We start from the raw sequence: 11,852 nt of genomic DNA on the forward strand, positions 1-11,852 counted from the left end.
TTAAAGCATTACTACGTAGGTCAGGCTCGCGAGCCGTGGGAACTTTATGACTGCCCAAAAGTGACGATGCAAATGGCCCCGAGATGCACTCTTCCAAGTGCAGGTAGAAACCGTAGATCATCACAGATGATGTACCGCATTCTTGGGCATAATTAAAAAGCCATTTAAGAGGGGGTTCGCTCGCATTATCCAATTATATGGCCCATGGCAGGGGTTACGGTTCTTTGGCTAGTCAAACAGAAATGTTTTGGGTGTTTGGCACTTAACACATTTCCACATGGCTTCAGTTTTGGTTTCTTTCTGCTTTGAGCGGGCTGCGCAGGCGCTTTCCGCGTTTTCTGAGCGCCAAACGAGTTGGGAGTTTGCGGAGAAACTGGTTTTTGGGTCACAGCGAAGGGCCATTCGACAGTCGAGAACAGGTAAACTCGAGATAATTATTCAATGAAGCCGAGAAGCCGAGGGCTTCCCACACACAGAAAAACATTTCTTCTGTAAAGTTGACCAATGAGCTTGGTACCTAAACTGTTACAAATAGGTTTTAATATTGAATATGGATTGCTGTTATGCCTAAAAATTACATATATTGTCAAGGCAGATAATGTTATGTAAAACATACTTTTAAACCATATTTATTCCTTACTACCATTGCTTTTTTCTACGTGCACTCCCCAGAGCTATCGGGTTCTCTATGGTCCGGCGGAAAGCCATGTCAAAGGGTTAGGACAGGTTCGCTGGCAATATTCCCTCGGCCGAGGGAGCGCGAAAGCCGAACCCGATTTGGCCAGCATCAGGGAGTATAAGAGAACGTGCTGCGCACATGCCCTCTCTTTCTCTCCGAAGCAGCCAGCAGCCCTCTCTCTCTCGCTCTCTCGCTGCTGCAAACGCTGTCTCTTTTTCGAGTGGCAAGTGGCGCACTCCTGACGCAGATTCAGTACTCAATTGTTGTTCCACCACGGCGTACGTGAACGCGGACGAAATCCGGAACTCCAAGCAATTCAAAATCTCATTTCTATCGCAACGTTTAGTGGCTGTAAGTGCTGTCTCGCTCTCGCCTCTGTCCCTGTGTGTGTGTGTGCTTGTCGGTGTGTTTGTGGCTAGGAAAATTGCAGAAATTTTGGATACGAAATTGATGGAAAATCATTAGTGAAAACATAAAAACAAAGCAGAAAGCGAGCGGTAATCAAGCGGAACGTCAGAAATCAAAATCACCACCGGAAAAAGGGGTGGGAAAACGCTCTCCCATTTGTGCGTGTGCGTGTGTGTATGTGTGTGTGTGTAAAAGTGGAAATTCGCTCGCGTTTTCGGCACTTTTCATGCTCTTTTGGCCAGAATCGGAAAAACAGGACCACACCCGCGCGGGTGCAAAACTTGAAAATGGGGAAATGGGAAAAAGCAGAGTAGCCAAAGAAAAACAGCGCTGCAAGAAAAATTCCAGTTTCCCAAAGGATCGCAGAAGAAGAGAGAGGCCGAGAGTTACATATAAGAGTGGTTCTGAAAAGTTGTACTGGCTGGAAGTTCTCAAGGAGGGGGTTTTTCGGGCCAGGACAGTTGCGCAAGTGAGCAGTTCCCGTTATTTGGGGAATTTTAGCCAACAAGATAACCGTTACGCATCAGCTGTTTGCCAGAAAGGGGAATAAAGGATGTCCTTTGGACCACCAAATGTCAAATAAACTGAAATGTTTAAATTTTGTAGAATTTTTTTTTTTATATTTTTAAATTTTAAATTACTAAAATTTTGCCTTCCTTCCTTACATTTACAAAGAGATGCGAGAATATTATCCTTTAAACATAAATTAGATTAATCTTCCAGATTATTTGGTTTTATATTATTTTTTATTTTTAAATGTCAGCTCAGGTGACCATAAAATTGAAAAGTTTGCCTTACTTAAAAGTGCCAAATATTAAACCCCTTATTTTCCCGCTGAGCAGTTTTTCCCTGCTGCCTTGGAAAACTGGTTCTCTCTGTTTCTGTTTTTCGGCCTGTGCAGCCGCCACGATTTTCCAGCGAGCAGTTCGACAGTCCCGTCAGTCGGAGTTTTCAAAAAACGGCAATTGGTGTGGCGGCGACGCACAGCTGTGAGCTTCAGTTTTTGGTTTCGACCTGTGAATTTGGCCCGAACAAGCAAAAAAAAAAACACTAGGAGGATGCTAATAAAGCAGCTCGTCAAGTGACAATTATATAATGTGTGAATACGAATACAAGGCGACCCATGAGTCACGTGTTCCGGAGTGTCTGAGTGCCTGAGTGGCAGAGTGTGCCAGTTAATTCATAAACGCCAAAGGACCTCCTTTTGTTGACCAGACGCGACAATTACCACATCAAAGGCGAAATACCCATACGATATTCCTATTTTTACGCCGTATTGATTTTATTTGTTGTGCATAAAGGCATAAAAGCCGCGCCTGTGTGTTTATGTCCGGTCCTCACATCGCCATTCATTTTACGTCTTATGTCTTATGATTTCGGCTTTGTTCCGAGCCACTCCACCGAACCACCGAACCACCATCCATTTCCCCTCAATCAAATAGGAATAACATAAAAATCCTTTGTGCAGCCCAACGTAAAAGTCAACGGTTTCAAAGTCCTTCGTCAAACGCATTCGCACAGTGTACTCGAATGCTCGCCAGTCGAAAGTGTCGTAAAGTATGCGATTATCCTGTAAACAAAGTGTAAAACGCGCCCAACAAGAACCACGGCTCCAATAGACGCCGAAAAGCAAGCCAAACAACAAACAACTCCCGGATTTTACGACTTGAGCAATCAATTCCGCTGGTCACTCGGGGATTTTGAGGACCCAGGACTCCGGGACTCTTTGACTCTTGGACTTCCCCCAGTAGAGAACTATTGAATCGGATCTGGGCACGTCGTATAATGATTGCGCAAGTGAGGTGAGTCACCCGTCAGGGCAAACATCGATATTCTGACATGGGCTAAAATCACTCCTCGGGGAAAACTGAAACTATAACTAAAACTAAAACTTAAACATGCCATATAACATTCAACTGCAGCTGAAGAGGGAAAACCCATCACAATTTGCACACACATCGAATGTAGAACCGAACAATCAAATACTCCAAAGTCCGCAGGCTAGAATTTAATTAAAATTTATGAAATTTTCAATTACACTGGCAAGTGTAAATAAGTGCGAGTGCGAGCATTACGGGTCCAATTCAATTACGAAATATCTGAAAGGCCAGAAAAAACACTCTCGCCCGAAAAACAAACAACCGAACTGGGCCAGAAAACAGAAAACAAACGGCAAATGCCAGGCGGGAATCGAAGGGATCGGTTTCCGAGAGGGGATTGCAGTTTGGTCTGGGGTTTGGGGCTTTGATTGGTTTTTTGGCTTTGTATCCACATCTTCGTCAGACTTTCAGGCCTGAATGAGGGGACAGATGGTCGGTCAGTTGGTGCAGTTTGAAATAACGAAGCAGCAAACATGTGTAACCGATGACGACAAAGACAGAGATGAAGTCAAAGGGTTATTAGTGGTTCGGGGCCAGGAAATTGCAATATCCATAGAGGGACACGGATCCATGACTGCCAACTGCGTTTTTCGCTTCGCTTCACTCGCTTCTTGGCAGTCATTTATTCCGATTTCCCCCTCGATCCGGATTCGGCTTCCGTCTCCAAACGGTTAATATTGATAAATGAAGTAGTTGCTTGGCCATTTCACTCTTTCCAAGGGGGACTGCTCCACCCACAGAGAATTTCGGGCCTGTCTGTCCTGGAGTCCCTGAAATGCCAGCAATCATCGCCGGATCGATTTCCCATTATAGTACATGCCAGTGCTTGCGTGACTGCGACTAAGGTCACTTCGTAACCTATTCAAACGAGTTCCGACCTCGCTTAGCGCCGATAACGATAACGCAAACTACGCTCGCTCACGAATCGAGTCCAAAACTGACGCGCAATAGGTGTAAACATCGGCTGGATATTGAGGCCACAGCTACGAGGATCGAAGATCTCGATACTCTAAAGATGTAGGTGGTTTGATTGCTACAGTCTCAACATGTTTCGTCAAACTTTATTATGATTAGATATCTTGTTTTGTTGTACAGATAATATAAAGATGTAAGATATGCTTTAAATAGCCTTCACCTGAAAATACTTTAATAATTTCAGTCTAAAAGTTGTGTAACCAAATTCTGTTTAAAAGAAAGTGTACCTTCAGCTTCGGATCGCAGACAAAGTACCTAAACCAAAACAAAAGCGAAGCGGGGAACGGAAGCTGTGGTCAGTCAGTCAGTGAGTCTGCTTAGAGTTTTCGTAGTTCGCTGGAATTTCTCTGCTTCGGGGTCCGAGTCAGATTATCCAACAATGTGAACTGGAGTGGACCCCAAAAGCTGAGACGGCCTGAGAACTTTATCAGCGAGTCTGTGTTTGGGTATACACACTCCACTCCACTCTCTCGATCGGACAACTCCGAAGTTGGCGCCCAAAAAACTGGCGCACATAATGGGACCGAACGAAACTTGAGCCCAAAACACAATCCCGAGATGAAGGCGTAGAAGCTTGGGTGGACGGGGAACTCGGGTCTCGAGATCGGCTTACACTTGGAGCTAAGTTGTACATACGGGTTATGTACATCGTCATCGGACTTCAGGTCTTCAGGTCTCCACGTATAAGAGAGCCCGACTCGAACTTGTTTTTCTTTTGCCGCGATAGATACACAGAATTTCCTGCAGCAGCCGTTTGTTCCTGTATCGACGTCAGATGGAAACACAAAATGCAATTCACAGTCGACGATCTTGGTGCGATGGCAAGAACTGCGGACAGGTAGTCTCACTGAAAGAAAACTGTGTGATGTCATAACATTGTATATCATCAGAAACAATGTCTTGAGCTCTCTTGTGTCTATCCGATTATGCCACACTATGTTCTCATATGCAAAAAACATTTCGATTTCAAATTGTTCAGACATTAAAAATATAGTTTCTTTCTGTGCAGGGAAACCAACGCGAAAACATTCCCACACATCTCGCTCAGGTGAAGTTGGGCGGGAATGGAGGTGACTGGTGGTGGTGGTGGCACCACATGCAGGGCTTCGCCAGAAGGTGCACCACTCGAACTCTTCGCACCTCTCGGCACCACTCACCCACATCCTGGTGACGCTTTGTTCTTGGCTCTTGTTTTCTGTTTTTGTTGGGTTTTTACACTCCATTGGCAGTGAAGCGTTAAAATTGACCCAGTTGTTGATTTATTTTTACAGCTCTCCGGGCTAGGCAGTGCCAGTGGTGGCATTTCTCCTGAAATTGGATGGCCCGGCAAAAATAATTCAAATTGAAAAGCAGGAAAAAACAGAAAGCCCGAATGGAGAAACAATGCGAATTTGCGTTTCCATTTAAATGCATGAAATTCGCATTTCCCAATATCCGAGAAGTCAGCACGATCTGACTCCGCTCGAATCGAGTCGAATGAAATGGAATCGAAACGAATCGCTTTAAGGTCTCGAGCTCCGTGCACGAATGCATTTTCAATTTGCTGGCTAAAATTCCGGAGTCGGGATGGCTGAGAGGCAGCAGGCAGCAAGTTTGCAGTTGAAGTTGAAAATTGTTTGCATTTTTTCGCTTGCGATAAAAAATAAGTACTGGTATGTGGGAAGGCCTCTTCCCAGATAAAAAGGCAAAGTGCTCTGCCAGAGACAACTTGGCCGTCCCTCTTTTTGTCTCGTTGTTACTTCTCTTTTAATAACTATGCGGGCTGCTTTTTGTTTTCTTAGGGCCAAACTTCTGGCCCAGAAAAAGGGGTTGCGGAATTGCCGAGCGGAAAGAAGCTGAAAGTTTAAGTGCAAAGCCGGGGAAATTAAAATATTTCCATACTGAGTGCAGGCGACTTAAAGTTTCGCATTTAAATAAAATGTAACGAAGCTGGGGACGGTCATAAACTGGTTAACCAATTCGAAGGCCCCGAAAAACAGAGCCCCAAACATTTTCCCAGGACTTGGTGTTCATTATTTCGCAGCGACCATTAAAGTAATTTGCCACACTTGTCGCCGGCCATTAGGGCCCATTAAAGCGCAATCAGAAATCTTGTTTCCCTTCCACTCCTTGACCAATACTCGAGTATCAATTTGAGCGGCGAACGAAAAAGTTGCCAAAGTGTTGCCTCTGCACGAACCCTTTTTATTAGTTTTGAGATATCGACAGCAGGCAGCAGGACTAGCAGCAGGACGAGCAGCGGGTGGCCCTGCTTTTAATAAGGACATTCAGGCCACAGCGGCAAATAGTTCAATGGACTCGTCAAAACGCCCGTTTCAGTATCGGTGGGTTTCTCGCCAGCGAGTTTGTGTGGGGCATAAGACGCAGCTTAGTCGGGAAAATCAATATCCTGGCAAGGTCCTGCGGTCCTTTGTTGGCCGGGGCTGGCTGAAAAATGTTTGAGTTTTTAAAAATAAGTGTCCGTTCACCCGCTTTGGCTGCACGGCGCAAGGAAATTGAATATTTTATTCAAATACCGAAGATTTGTGTTACCAAAGACAGGGAAGGTAGATCTTAGAAAGGACCGACCATCTCCAATGTCTAAATTCTCTTCTTACCTAAAACTACTTTTAAATTTAAGTTATTCTCAATATTCCTCTCATCCTGTGATTCATAATTATTATATAAAGTGGCAATTAGGATATTTAGTCACTTTTTTTACTGTCTGGATACTATCTGGATCTTAGAACTTGTTAGTTTTTAGAATGCCAGGACCCTCGATTTCTCTCTCTGTACAAAGCAAACATCTGCATCTGGTCAGGACTGGAGGTTCCTGGCTTTGGCCGTTGTTGTTTACTTATTCAATTTGGAGCTGTTTGAACTGCGCTGATATGCCCATTACAAGGTGCCCTGCCAGCTATCGAGTGAACGACGTGCTCTATGGCGTATACGTAATTACGTTTGTCGCTGCCACATCGCTGCTGCCCCCCTCGACCACCCCCACCGAATGCCACTTTAAAGCATGGAAATTTATTTATTGCATAATGGGAAAAGTTTTGCACTTCAGTCATGATTTGCCCCCCTGTCGTTCTGCTCATCTCCATCTTCTGCTATTCAACTCGCAGCATTTCATTTGATGCAGCGACCAAAAGACGTGCGTAAACAGGGAGGCCAGGATCCAGGGTGCCAGGGTTCGACGGTTTCTGGGCTCCTGCTCCTTTAGCCAAGTCGGGCGTCGAGTGCTAAACTTTTTTGCCCGAATCCCGTTTGGCTTTTTTCTCCCGCCAACTCGAACTCAACTTTATGCCGAGGCGCAAAAGAGCCAGGCAACGGCACAAAGTTTATGGTCATGTCCGCTGTTCGGGGTCGGGAAAGGGAGGATGATGGTTGGAGTTGGGAGTTGGGAGTCAGGAGTTTCGAGGGGTGGCCGTTCATTAGCGTTGCCATTACATTTATTTATTTTTCTTCATTCCGTTCTGTTTCGCTTTGCAGGATGTCTGATATACTGGCATATCAGCGAGGAGGAGACTTCCTTTCACAGTGAGTCCGAAAAGTCTGTAGCAGGGAAGCTGACTAAAGTCCCATTTAGTTAGTGTGAGAGCTTTAGTTTCAACAAGTTTTAAAAAGTTAAATGAGACACACAAACTTCACATAATAGTGAAGAGGAGATTCCAGCTAGGACAGTAATCAGGTTTTGAGAGGCTCAAAGTCAAACAGAATTCTGCTGCACGCATGTCTGCAGTTATTAGACCTCCGTGTCTTGAGTCGAATTGCGGTGGAAAAGTTTTTTTGCAGGCACTTTGCAGGATTTATGAAAAAACAGACAGACCGAGATGGAAAAGTTGGCTAAATTTTCACTTCCGCCTCCGCCGCCGCCTTGCTTTTCTTTTGCTTGTGCGCCTTTGATATCCTGCGTCCACTTGTCCATTCTGCGACTGCATAAATAATAACACAAACTTTTATTATTAATTTTGCTTAATCGAAATGCCGCAATTAAGCATGAAGCGCAAAAGTTTCCTCCTTTGTCCTCGGCCGCTCCTCCTTTTGCACTGACGCGCTGCTGACCTCCACCTCGCGCCCCCCTTTTTAGTTCGCGGAATAATTTTGCACTTTTACTCCGCCGAATATTTTCTAAGAAAAAGTTGGACGGGCTGCGGTTTCTTTTTGCCACAGAAACAGAACGCAAAGTTTTCTGCACTTTCCGAAATAATATTAAGAATTTAATTGCTGCAAAGCGCAAAGTTTTATCCGGCGCAGAGCCACGCCCGTCTAGGATACTTTCTGGAAATTGTAAAGCCAGTAAGCGGGAATCATTGCGGCTGGAAACTGTCGAGTCACATGGCCAAGTACAATGGCCAATAATAAGCCTCACAAGTTAAACAATCCATTACGGAATCGCTGGCCACAAAAGGCTCCCGTGAATGAAAATTTGTTGCGTAATGGGGCACCGATAAGAAAGTGAAAACTAAATGGGAGGCACAAATAAATTGTGAAAAGTATAAACGATACACAAAACCAATGTTCGTCTCATTTCCTGCCCCTGTTTTCATCGCACACGTCGGCCGGGTCGGACTCGTTCGAAATTAAATTTCAAAGGCCCGGGACCATTAGGCGGCCCATTACTGGCCTCCGCCTTTGTCCAGGCCTCCAGGTCCTGTCTGTCCAGGCACCCGCCCCTTTTGGGGCCGGACAGGAACCCGCAAACATCCTGTTGATGTCAGCAAATTTTATTTATTTGTGGTTCGTGTTGTATTACAGCATTTTAGAGCAATTAAAATTGTACGATGGCCGGGGCACTTTGCATGGCCCCCGAAAACTTGGCCACAGTCTATTTGGCCGCATTTTTTAGATCATTTAGCGGCCAAAGTGCCTAATGATATATTGACTCTGCCTGCGCCCGCTGCCATGTTTCAAACTTTTATGGCTATTCTTGGTCTAATTGCCCGCGGCGGGAAGGTAAAACTCATTAGATTAAGTGATAGCTGTTCTCTTTATGGCCCTATCTCGCCGGGTATTAGCCGGCCACTGAAAAGTAGATCCAAGGATGCTGGATGCCCCGTAAAAAGGAAACGAGGGAGGATAATCGAATGGAAGTGCCATCCATGCTTCGAATGGCCAAGCTCTGTCAATGCAAAGCTGCTCGGGAACTGCAACTGGCTCCATTGTTCTGTCGTTTGGCCTACATATTCGGGCCCTCTCCGGTTTTTCTGCCTCGCTAACAAGCTTACGGACGGATGGCCTACGGGTTCATTTCCCAAATGTAAGCCAAACAAGCCAAGAGTGTGGAGTGGCAGGGGGCGTTCCATTTCATTAAAGTTTCAAGGCGTGCTACGCGGCGTATGAGTGATACTAAAAGCAAGGCAACAGCAGCTAGATGGAGAAGGGGAAACATTCCAAACACTCGTCGTTACACGGCAAACTAAATACTTCCCTTGGAAAGAAACTTTAAAAAAATGTCTTTAATTTCCACAAATCTTTTCCAGTTGATGTTGTGGCGTTTACTCGGCGTCTATTAGTAAATTATTACGAATATCTTACCATTTTTAGAAAATGGAAAAAAGACTAACACTTGATTTTTTGCTCTGTGCAAGAGCACAAAACTCTCGCACGGAATGGCCCTTTTCTTAGCAGTTCCCACCGTACAGTGTGCAAAAGTTGTAAAATTCGTTGTTTTGGGCCAAAGGGCACACACCCAAGATACATACACAACACTTGGGGCGAAAACGAAAACTCGAGGCCCTGTCGAAATGTCTTGGGGTGTGGCAGCGACAAGTCCGTGAAGAAGTCCGGAGTCCTCAGACCTTAGTGCGGGCTCCCCAGTCCCAAGTCCCTAGTCCCGAGTCCGAAGTAGGCACTCGCCTTTATTGGAGTGCAATGAGCTGTAGTCTCGGCCCGGTCCTGTTCCCAAGTTGTTGCGCACAACATGCTTAATTAGTTTCTGAAACCAAAGGGGCTGCGGATGAAACCAGGGGTTAGAGGTCAGGGGACGGGGCGCCCCTGGCCATGTGTGAGGCAAGTGAAAATAATTTGCGGCTTCCAGTTTCGGTTGGCCAGCGAGGGTTTTTAATTAAAAGTGCCTGGTACCCGCCAACCTAGCCCCATCCATCATCAGCAATCCCCCGAACGTAATGTAAATGAGCGCCAAGTAGCCGTCGTCCGTGGACGGAAGATCCGCATCGGAGATGCGGTGGCTGTGTTTACAGCGGAATCCCGAATCCTGAATCCTGCGCCGTGTGTGCAGCCAACCAAAAAGCACCAGCAAACGGCGGCGGAAGCGGATGCCATAAAGTGCTGCCACCACACGGGTCGAAAATAAAATGGCCGCCGTGCGAGGAAGCAGATTCCAGGAAGGCATACACTGAAAGTGAAAATATATAAAGAAGAAACCGCATCTGTAAAAAGTAGAGTTGTAAACTTTTTAAAACTATCTCTGGGTCTTTAAATAATAATCTCACAAAAATTATGAGCAATTATTCTTATACTTAATCAAGATTGGAAAATAAAGAGATTGGAAACGATTTTGCGAGTGTATGGAAATGTGCATTTGCCTCCATGGCGAATACTGGTCCAAGGGAGGGGCCAAAAGCTGGCACACACACATTTTAATGACAACGACGTGGCCGACAATTCAGTTATGGGTCTCATGGCACGACCAGCCCAATAGCCAAAAACAAAACTAGGAGAGGAGCGAACCAATCAACTGATTTGGTGCACGTCGGGTTGTCCGCCTGCTCATCCCGCTAGTCCTTTTCGTCCTGGCGTATCAGCAAATGCAATTCGTTTGCTGATTTGTCATTGTTTGGTACGCCGGCTGTCCCCACAGCTCAACTTGAGCTGATTTACAAATGAAATCATACGCCATGGTGGGCATTTCGGTAATGAAAATTCAGCCATAAGGGAAATCATTTTTCCGGCTTTTGTTCTATTTTGGTTGGCTGTGCCTCTGCCTGGGCACATGCATCCTTTTTCAGCGAGTAGGACGAACAGGCACCGCACACTTAATGCGATTTTTGGTGCTTGCTTGTTGCCCGTGCTTTTAGTTTTGATGTGGTTGAGGAGAAGGCGGCTGCGGGGGGTGTTGGCTACAGGACGGCGGCTGCGGGGGGTGTTGGCTACAGGACGGGCCTGTGCCAGTAGCGCTGAGGGATTCGAGAGCGCTCTATAAATAAATTTCGTTTTAATAAACTTGTCATAATGGCGCTAACAGCGCAAAAAGTTTTAATAACGCTCCACAAACCTTGACGTTATTAAAATTTTACATGTCATGCCAGAAAGGATTAAATTCAACGCACAAGGACTCGCAGTGCGTGTGTGTGCTGCGCTGTTCTCTGCTCTCTCACCGGATGTATTAAGTTATGCATTAAAATGGCACTAATGACGTTTATACAGCTCTGTCAGCCACGAAACTTTCCATCCAACATCCAACACCCACCATCCACACACAAACACATCCTGAGGGAAGCTTTGCTCGAGTTACTTAATTGCAGTGACAACATTGAATAAGGAGAAAGCAAAGCCTTTCACCCTTCCTCTCCTGCCGCCTAACTGCCAGCCCTCCAGGAATGAAAATCGTTACAAAAATGCTTTGCCTGCAATTTAAAATGTCTGTGTGGGTGGCTGCTGCTGCTACTGCTGCTGGGGTTGTGGCTTTTTGTGTTTCCGTACGGGGGAGTTTTACGGCAGCTGCTTATATTTACGTGGCCATGTAATGGCGGAGAATCCGGGAAGACGGGCCACGGCGTTTCATTTTATACAAATTGAGCGAATTCCGCTTAAAGCATTCCAAATAATTTAATTAAAAACACATTTCTGGCTTTGTTCTCGACCGAGAGTGACAGGGAATCCCCCTCCTCGCCTCTTCCATGCTGCATACTTGCGGGCGCTTCATAAAATACGCTCGGCTGCCATTTCAATTAACTGCAGCGGTCCCA

The 11,852-nt window shown here is 45.7% G+C and overlaps 1 protein-coding gene across 10 annotated transcripts in view; it reads left to right on the forward strand.

The window, feature by feature from the left end:
- The first annotated feature begins 940 nt into the window (after positions 1 to 940).
- LOC108110716 (protein turtle) overlaps positions 941 to 11,852 on the forward strand; it is a 38,091-nt gene continuing 27,179 nt past the window's right edge. For all 10 annotated transcript variants that reach the window (XR_001772572.2, XR_001772573.2, XM_017219869.2 and 7 more), the window contains exons 1-2: positions 941 to 1,030; positions 2,556 to 2,889. The gene's annotated coding sequence lies outside the window, so the exon portion shown is untranslated. The remainder of the gene's footprint in view (positions 1,031 to 2,555; positions 2,890 to 11,852) is intronic.

This window comes from Drosophila eugracilis, unplaced genomic scaffold (genome assembly GCF_018153835.1).
Source record: "Drosophila eugracilis isolate 14026-0451.02 unplaced genomic scaffold, ASM1815383v1 contig_2152, whole genome shotgun sequence".
NCBI lineage: Eukaryota > Metazoa > Arthropoda > Insecta > Diptera > Drosophilidae > Drosophila > Drosophila eugracilis.